The following is a 10027-nucleotide window of genomic DNA, read 5'->3' as shown; positions in this document are numbered from 1 at the left end:
GTGTAAAGAAAACATTTTCTTTGATACACTGTAGGTAGAAAAAATTTTCTTTGATACACTGTAGGTAGGTTAAGGTACTACTGGCGCTATCGAACGCGATCATGTGTTCGATTGAAGAATGCGGTAAACATAAACATTTAACATATTAATATTATTACTACCGCAATCTACTATGACAAAAAATTGCTTGCAGTCGCCGAGTAATTATCGTCGCATTGTCGCGTCGTCGCGTCGTGTCGAAAAATGAATATTTTACTAGATATATTACGGTTTATGTTAAATTAAGAAATGATTTCAAGCCTCATAACTCGAAAAGTACTCAATGAAAAAGTACTTTATTATAGTGTTTTGGAAAGCTTTCGAGATAAGCTACAAGAATATGTAATGAGAAAATGTAGGTTCCATTTAAAAAATTAAAAGTGACCTTCATGTGACCTTCAAATAACTCTTCAATGTCAAACCAATGGTGCCATCTTATGTCCCCCTAGAAACCATACAACTTTTGTCTGAAACATTTTTTCGGCTTTTCATTATTTTCCGAAATATTTGGCTGGGGAAATTAAAATGGGTCACCCTATATGTGTATATATATATATATATATATATATATATATATATATATATATATATATTGTGACGTTGCCGTCACGACGGACGTCCACCCGCCAAAAAGACTGCGTGACGCGAGCCGAGCGGCCGCGTCGGTCGAGAAATCGAGAGCCCCGTCGGGATTTCGAGAGAGGCGAGCGCGTTTGTAATCAAAAGCATTATTATTAATCATATTTGTCGAAATTATATTGTTTCGGATGCCATAAATCATCGTCGACAATAACGAAGAATAACCAGGAAGCTGGCAAGAAAAGCAACATCGCCGAATCATCACCGATCAAAACATCGGCCGAGGAAAACAAGGATCGGCGATACTCGCTCCAGCCTCGCATGATTTCGGTCCATCGGCCCAGCATCCCAGGGCCGGCCGGCTGCGATGGACGCCGAAAACACCCCGCGATGGGTCTAGGCCTCGTCTGAAGAAATCCGGAAATTCACTACCCTCCACTGGAGAGGGACGGAGGCAGCAAATATCGGCCCTGACGGGAGAATTCCCGACCTTTTTGCGTTAAAACACGCGCAGGAACAGCGGACCGTCGAAGGCGCGGGACCGCGGGCGCACGATGCGCCCTTGCGCCGCGCTCGAAAATCCGAGCGCGCCAGGACGGGCCTAGCACCCCTCTCGATGGGGTAAGGGGTGGATAACTGGGAATAAATATCGCGATTCCGAGAGAAAGTGATCCTTGTTCTTCAAGATTTACTGTCAGATCAGATCGAGAGTATCGCAGACGCTCGGCACGTGAGAAGACGAACTGGAGGAAACGGCACGCGGCGAGTTCAACGGTGAGGTCACCCGGCTACCTTCACCGATGTGAACCTGGCGCCCGACTTTACAAAAATTAAAATTTTTTTATACAGTTCGTTTGTACTTCGTTTGTACCTGTTTGTACCACACTTCATTTCGTTTGTACCTCAAAGGAACCGGAAGTACAGAATTTTCAAAAACCTCCAAGCGGTAGTTTCGTCAATTTTTGAGATATCTCAAATCGGCCAACGCCCTTCGAAAGAGCATCGTTTGTACCCGTTTGTACCTCTTTTCAAATCGTTTGTACCTCAAAGGAACCGGAAGTACAGAATTTTCAAAAACCTCCAAGCGGTAGTTTCGTCAATTTTTGAGATATCTCAAATCGGCCAACGCCCTTCGAAAGAGCATCGTTTGTACCCGTTTGTACCTCTTTTCAAATCGTTTGTACCTCAAAGGAACCGGAAGTACAGATTTTTTTCAACTTTTTAGTTTATAGTGTTATGATTGGCTAGTTAAAGCGAGTCAAAAATTGAGCCAACTGATTAAAGTAAGCCTGCAGAATGGACCGGCTAATTAAAGCGAGTCAAAAATGAAGCCAACTAATTAAAGTAAGCCGGAAGAATGGATTGATTAGTTAAAGCGAGTCAGTAATTCAGTCAACTAATTACAGCGAGCCAGCCCAGTGTACTGGCTAGTTAAAGCAAATCAAAAATTCAGCCAACTAATTAAAGCGAGCCCGAAGAATCTACCGGCTGGTTAAAGCAAAGTCACTTTGACTACTCTAATATAGTTATTGATTAATAATTAAGTTACATATAGATAAGATTGTGCAGTAAATATTTATGTAGGTACTAAAGTTATACATAGAATAAGTAATAATATATATATATATATATATATATATATATATATATACATGTACACACATTTTACATTAAAAAAACGTATATAATCTTATTACCTATATATAATATATATATATATATATATATATATATATATATTATTATATATAGGTAATAAGATTATATACCTTTTTTTAATGTAAAATGTGTGTACATGTATAAAATGTAATTTATATATATATATATAAACTTAATAAAAGATATAGTATAGAGGAATATAATATTTATAAGTTAGGATTAATTTTATAAGAGTATATGCATATATCATAATTATACATATATTATAGTTATCTGAATAATTATTAAATAAAACGTACAGAAAAATATAATGGTTTAGTGTTTTATAAAAATTAATAGAGATATATTTTTTTTTTGCAAGAGCATTCTAGTTGACGTTCTTATTGCAGTATTATTTTTATTTATATCATCGTATATTTCCCAGTTTCCTGATATGCGATGACAGTGCGCAATATAATGCCCTACGTCATCTTTGTTAATGCCACCTATATATTCGATTGATGCGACTAATTTATATGTGGATTTACAAAATTGGATCTCTATTGGTATCTCTGAAAGAGTAAACATACCGGACCAATTAGGATATCCGAGCCTCTTAGCGAGTTCGGTCCATTGTAAACACTCTATATCTATAAAAAGATGCATCCCTGAAATAAAGTTTATACTTAAATTATCATTTGCGCATCGTCTGCATTTTTGATTTACGGCTTCAATTTTTTCGTTAAGAGCCTTTTCCAAACCGCGCATACCATATTCATACATCGGTTTAGTGTTTATTTCAATAATTGTGATCTTTTCTTGATACATCCAATCACAAGTTGAACATTGTTGCGATATTTCATAAGATAATGCATCTTGCATCAAAAGTTTGGCCACTAATTGATTTATGTTACACGCGCACTCAATCATACCACTTTTCGATTGGAAAATGTTATTTAAAATTAGTGCTCTTTCTTTGTAAACTTTTTGTGATGCGCCAAGTGTAGATATCATTTTTATAAATTTTATTGCATTATTATTATGCGTATTTACGTAATCGTAATAAGAAATCCAGTCACGGTAACCTACTAACAAGGACTGAATTATAGAATCAAATGCACACGTATTTTTTATCATTGTAAATCGTCCTGAAATATTTTGAGGACGTAAATTATTACCATTTTGTAACATTGTAATTTTTGATGTTACATGAGGTTTCCTATGAATGCTTTCAACATCAGGACATACTCTTAAATATTTTCCGCGTTTCAATTTTGTATTTTTATGTCCTTTCCAGGTTTCTACTTCATTTAAAATATTTGTTTCAGTTAGCTTTGTCATGTAATCTTCATATGTGTTATATGTATGTGATGAAATGTCCGATAATATCTCAAAATTATCAGGACTATTCGTGATCAATTTAGTATCTGATATATCAATAGATTCATTCGAATCTGTAGTATTTAAAACTTTAATTGTCTCGTTGACTACACTTGTCGTATCAGCATTTAAAATTTTCGTAGTACCTGCGAGAGATCTTATATGCGAGATTAAAAATTTGTCAATGCGTATATTTTTTGCACCCTTAAAAATCAAATTTTTTAATTCATTAAAATATTCCTCGCTTCTAGCTGATGACGCTGTATGACTCATTCCATTTAATGTCATTGTAGCTGTCCATAAAGGAAATTCCTTACAAATTCTTAGTAAATTGACACCAAAATTTTTACAGTAATACGGATTGGGCCTATCTCCAGATTTTATTTTTTTACTACTTTCTTCGATGTTGCGAAGAAAATTATTGATGGATTCAACGGATTCGTTATTACAAATTTCATCTAAATAATCATTTTCATCTGTATCTTTATCTCTATCTATATTTATTTCATTTGTATCCGTATTTTCACAATATTCAAAATTTTGCGTTTTTATTATATTTAATAATCGTTGTTGCGCGTTAAAACATGTAAATGTGTCACACGTGTTGGTGGAAATATCTTCTGTTTCTGAAAATGCAACTATCAGGATATCAAGGCAAATCTGTTGAAAATTGTCAAGCGTTGTGGTGTTAGTTAAAATGCCAACGCACCTAACAAAAAAATCTTTAATACGCGCATGTTTATCTCTAAAACATTTCCAGCGACAGACTGATTTAATCAAATGTGCAATGTCAATCCGAAGAATACATTTGGGAGCATTTGCCGAATCATTATTCTGTAATATTTTCATACAATTTTCGACGTACGCATTAAGATCGCAGTTGTTAAATGATAGAGCGACCGCATTTAAAAGTGCAAATGAGTAATCTATGACGACCTCTTTTGGGCAAGGTGCACCAAATCGCAACCACTCGCGTAACCAATATATCAAAATATTGGTATCATGTTTTTCAGATACCATCTGAAGAACAGGTAAAATTTTTGTTTTATAAGGAACGACAGCTTGATTTAAAAATATAGGATTTTTGGATTCATCAGGTTTTTTAATACTTTTAATCAACGATCCTGTTGCATCAATACTTAACATGCCTATCTTTTCATGTCGAATAAATTGTTTATATAAAAATAATTGCTCTGGACTAAAATAAATTATGAAAAATTTATCCAAACCGATTTCTCGTATAGCTGACGAAAATTCGGGCTTATATTTTAGTTGCAAAACGGATGCGATAGGATCGGATATTTTTCCTAGTCCTAATTTTTCATCCTTATTTAACTGTTTCGCTTTTCGCAACACGGATTCACTATATAAATAAGCTGGCTCTACATCGCCAAATTCCATTATCTCGTTTGCCCTCTCTCTTCTCCAACCATATGCAGACGTCGCATCTAAATCCTTTACAACGCTATTCTTTTCGGGTTTTCTTAATTGTCATTTCTTTTTGTGTGCGATTTCTCTAGTGTCAAAAGTCGAGACATGTATCTCCATTTTTGAATCCGTATTACTGGGCTCGCACAAACTATATGCATTAAAAAATGCACCACATTCTGTACATTTCCCTTTTATTTTTAAAAATATTTCTCCTGGATTTCGATTTATTCTTGCAGTTTTAAACGCGAAACAACACGGTATTTTTAATTGTTTCCATACTTCATTATATATTATATTTGTCCATCCAGGTTTTAATAATGTATGTTTGTCATTATCTTGTTCATATTCAGAAATTGCATGCCACATTTTTTTCTCTAAATATAAAACAGTACGCCATGGTTTGAGAGGACATGATGAAGACATCGACCAATTCGACTCATTTGATTGATGACTTTTGTCAGATGAGTTAAGCGATTTCGATAACGCATCTTTAAATAAAGCATCACATTTTTTAGGAAACCGCTCAAGAATTCCATTTCTGTTTTGCGACATATATATATATATATATATATATATATATATAAATATTTTGCAGAAAGCTCCTTATTTAAAATATTTTCTGCATCTTTCCAAATTGGGTCAGATAGTCGAAGAATCTGACCTTCAGCGTCAAAAAAATTCAAATCTTTAATTACGTCAAAGATTTCATCAACGTTCTTTTTTGGTTGACGTGGCATTTTGTTTTTATTGGTAAATTTATTTTCGCAAATAAACTTAAAGATTTCGCTTATATCAATAATTTCGTTTATAAATTTTTAAGCGGCAAGCTAATAAACGAATAATTTAATAAACGCATCGGTCGACACCGAGATACGGAGATCGTATAATCTAACGATAAGAAGGACGCAGAGAAAGTCTCTAAAAAACAGTTCTGTGCCGTCGCGCTGTTGATCGTCGATTCTCTCTGATAAATGCCCTCTACTCCCCTCCACCAGATGCCCACGTGGACGTGTCCACGCTTGCGCGGTGGAAACTCGGCATCTGATGGAGGGGAGTAGAGGGCATTTATCAGAGAGAATCGACGATCAACAGCGCGACGGCACAGAACTGTTTCTTAGAGACTTTCTCTGCGTCCTTCTTATCATTAGATTATACGATCTCCGTATCACGGTGTCGACCGATTCGTTTATTATTTATTCGTTTATTAGCTTGTCGCTTATAAATTTATAAACGAAATTATTGATATAAGCGAAATTTCTAAGTTTATTTACGAAAGTAAATTTACCAATAAATACAAAATGCCACGTCAACCAAAAAAGAACTTTGAGGTACAAACGATTTGAAAAGAGGTACAAACGGGTACAAACGATGCTCTTTCGAAGGGCGTTGGCCGATTTGAGATATCTCAAAAATTGACGAAACTACCGCTTGGAGGTTTTTGAAAATTCTGTACTTCCGGTTCCTTTGAGATACAAACGATTTGAAAAGAGGTACAAACGGGTACAAACGATGCTCTTTCGAAGGGCGTTGGCCGATTTGAGATATCTCAAAAATTGACGAAACTACCGCTTGGAGGTTTTTGAAAATTCTGTACTTCCGGTTCCTTTGAGGTACAAACGATTTGAAAAGAGGTACAAACGGGTACAAACGATGCTCTATCGAATGACATTAATGAAATTAAAATATCTTAAAGTTGGGCGCTGGCTATTTTTTAACCACTTTGTATTTGTTTACCCTTTGAGGTACAAACGAAATGAAGTGTGGTACAAACAAGTACAAACGAAGTACAAACGAACTGTATAAAAAATTTTTAATTTTTGTAAAGTCGGGCGCCAGGTTCACATCGGTGCTACCTTCGTGTGTAATTGCCGAAATTTGTACGCCGTCCATCGATACAGCTCGCGGGGTCGACCCCTCTGGCCGGTCGCGATAGCGATAGTGTTTCGTTTACGAAAAATTTGCGGTAGTGTGAAGAATTTTAGTGCGACCGTAACCAAGGGCCGACAGGGAACCATCGATCGGTCCCGATATACTCGTTCGCTTCTCCGTTATCCGTGTGGCGCGTGTTGGTGTCAACGTTCCATATTTTAAAATCGAGGCTGTCGCCGGTCGGAAGTGCGCGATTCCGACCGACCGGAAGTGCTGTCGACCATCCACCGAAAGTGAAAGTCCCGCGACCGCTATTTCTTTTTGTGAGCGTCTTCGAGAGACGGCCGTGAGACATTCCCTCCCCTCAACTGAAAAGGGTGAGTACCTTGGAAATTATCGTAGCGAGCCGGAAGTTACGCGATCTGAGTGGGCCTCGATTCTCGACCATCTTTCTTTCCGTGCGTTCCGTTTTGCGACTCGCGACCCGCCGTCCTCAGATGCGCGAGCAATCGGCTGTCGGAGGCGCAAGCTGTCAACACTCGCCGCGCCGTGTGCGCACCGGCGGGAGCGCCTTGTCATTTCAATATGCGAAGTCAGCGTCAGATTGATTAGATTATACAGCCGTTCTCTCCACATACTATATCGTCTTGTTATTATTTCTGTCCACTGCAATTAAATATAAAGTATTACGTATTCATTTCCGTTTTCGATAATTATAAAATCTTGTATTTTTTTCTGTTCTCCGTAATGATAATATTTGGTGCACTTCTTTCTGTTCTCTATAATGATAACATCTTGCGTACTTCTTTCAGTTCTCCGTGATTATAAAGTCTTGCGTATTTGAGTCTGTTCTCCGTAATTATAGAGTTTTGCGCATTCGATTCTGTTTTCCGTAATTGTAAAATCTTACGTGCTTGACTCTGTTTTCCGTCATTGTAAAATCTTGCATATTCGATTCTATTTTCCGCGATTTTAAAATCTTACGTATTTGAGTCTGTTTTCCGTAATTGTAAAATCTCGCGTACTGCATTCTGTTCTCCGTACTTATTATATCGTACGCGCTTGGTGCTGTTTTCAGTCATTGTAATCTTCTACGCGCTTGATTCTGTTTTCAGTAATTGTGATCTTTTACGCGCTTGATTCTGTTCTATTCTCTTCTGGCTCACGGAGTCAATTTTTGCAATACACGCTTATATTTTATACCATCTTCAACAACGTGTTCGCTTTCTTTTCTCTTTTACTCCCCTTGTTGCGTTCCCCACTTTCTTCAACAAATTATTAACGTTTATCGCTAGACCCCGCCCCTCTACCGTTAGGTGAGCTAATCGGCCCGTGGCGAGGTTAGCGGACGTTTTTCGCGTCTTTGGCGTGGAGAAAACAAAAAAATTGATACGTGAAAGACCGTATCTGGCGCCCAACCTCGAGATATTGAGACGGACCCTGCTCCGCCACGACTCACGCGCGAACCTCCCCCATCCCTGTTCCTCCGAGCGTGAGACTATTATATTCGTCCGGTGTTTGACGGCATTTTAAAAAAGTGTTTCGAAAAATAGTTTAAGATAGAATAAAGAAGGAAAAAATGTCGCAATATATATATATATATATATATATATATATATATATATATACACAGGGTGAGTTATTTTAATCAATACACTCGAATATCTCGAAAACAGCACTCTTCAGAAAGAAATGTTTCAAACAAAAATTGTAGGTGTGAAGAGGGACATAAGATGGTAGCATTGGTTTGACCTTGGAAAGTCATTTGAAGGTCACATAAAAGTCACCTTCAATTTCTTAAATTGAACCCACTATTTTTCATTACATATTCTTGTAGCTTATCCCAAGAGCTTTCCAAAACACAATAATTAAGTTATTCTGTATTCAGTATTTTTTAGTTATTAGGCTTGAAAAAATTTCTCAAATTTATATAAATCATAAAATATCTTAGAAAATATTCATTATTCCATGATTTTACCTTAGACACAAAATATTTAGAGTAATTCATGTTATAAAAAATGGACATAGTTTTTTTCTTCAACAGTGGATTCTTCTCATTATTTTATCTAAAAGTATTGAAGTAAGATCATCGAACAGTGAATATTTTACGAACTTTCTTCTCGCTTTTTATGCTTATTCTTCTTTAACTTTAAATAAATAAAACATTTATACTAATATTCTTCTTTCACTATCTCTTTTTTAATATTTTTTATACTTTTAATACTTTTATGTATGTACATATATATATATATATATATATATTTATATACATATATATAAATATATATATGTTAATTAAACATATTGATCATTTATTTACAAAAATTAAATAAATTAAAGATAATAATATTTAATAATAATATTTATTACCTATATATTCCTCCCTCCTTTTCTTTCTCTGTCTCTCTCCTTTTCTCCCTCTCTTTGCTTTTTTTAATAAAATTTTTTTATCTTTTTCTTTGTCTCTCTTCTTTCTCTCTTTCTTTCGCTATCTTGTCTCTTCTATATAATTTTAAATAAAACATTTACCATAAATAACATAATTATAAATAATAATATTAAAATATTGTATACAACATAACACAACATAATTACCTTCTTTTCTTTTTCTTCTCTCTCTCTTTTTTCTTCTTTTAATAAAGCTTCTTTCTCTATTTCTCTGTCTCTCTTCTCTCTCTCTCCTTTTCTCCCTCTCTTTGCTTTTTTTAATAAAATTTCTTTATCTCTTTCTTTGTCTATCATCTCTCTTTCTCTCTCTCTCTCTCTCCTACTTTAAATAAAACATTTACCATAAATAACATATAACTATAAATGTAACTAATAATATTAAAATATTGAATATAACATAACACAACATAATAATTATAATTATATGATAATCTCTCTCCGTCCCTCCCTCTCTCTCTCTCTCTCTCTCTCTCTCTATATATATATATATATATATATATATATATATATATACAGGGTGGGCCATTTTAAGTGATCCACTCCAATAACTTTTTTATATTTGAATGTACAACAAAATGTTTCAAATCAAAATTGCTTGACTTCGAGGGGGACAGAAGATGGGTGGCAAAAATTTGACCTTGGA

The sequence above is a fragment of the Camponotus floridanus genome, unplaced genomic scaffold, assembly GCF_003227725.1.
Source record: "Camponotus floridanus strain SB8 unplaced genomic scaffold, Cflo_v7.5 scaffold288, whole genome shotgun sequence".
Lineage (NCBI taxonomy): Eukaryota > Metazoa > Arthropoda > Insecta > Hymenoptera > Formicidae > Camponotus > Camponotus floridanus.
This window is presented reverse-complemented; position numbering follows the sequence as displayed.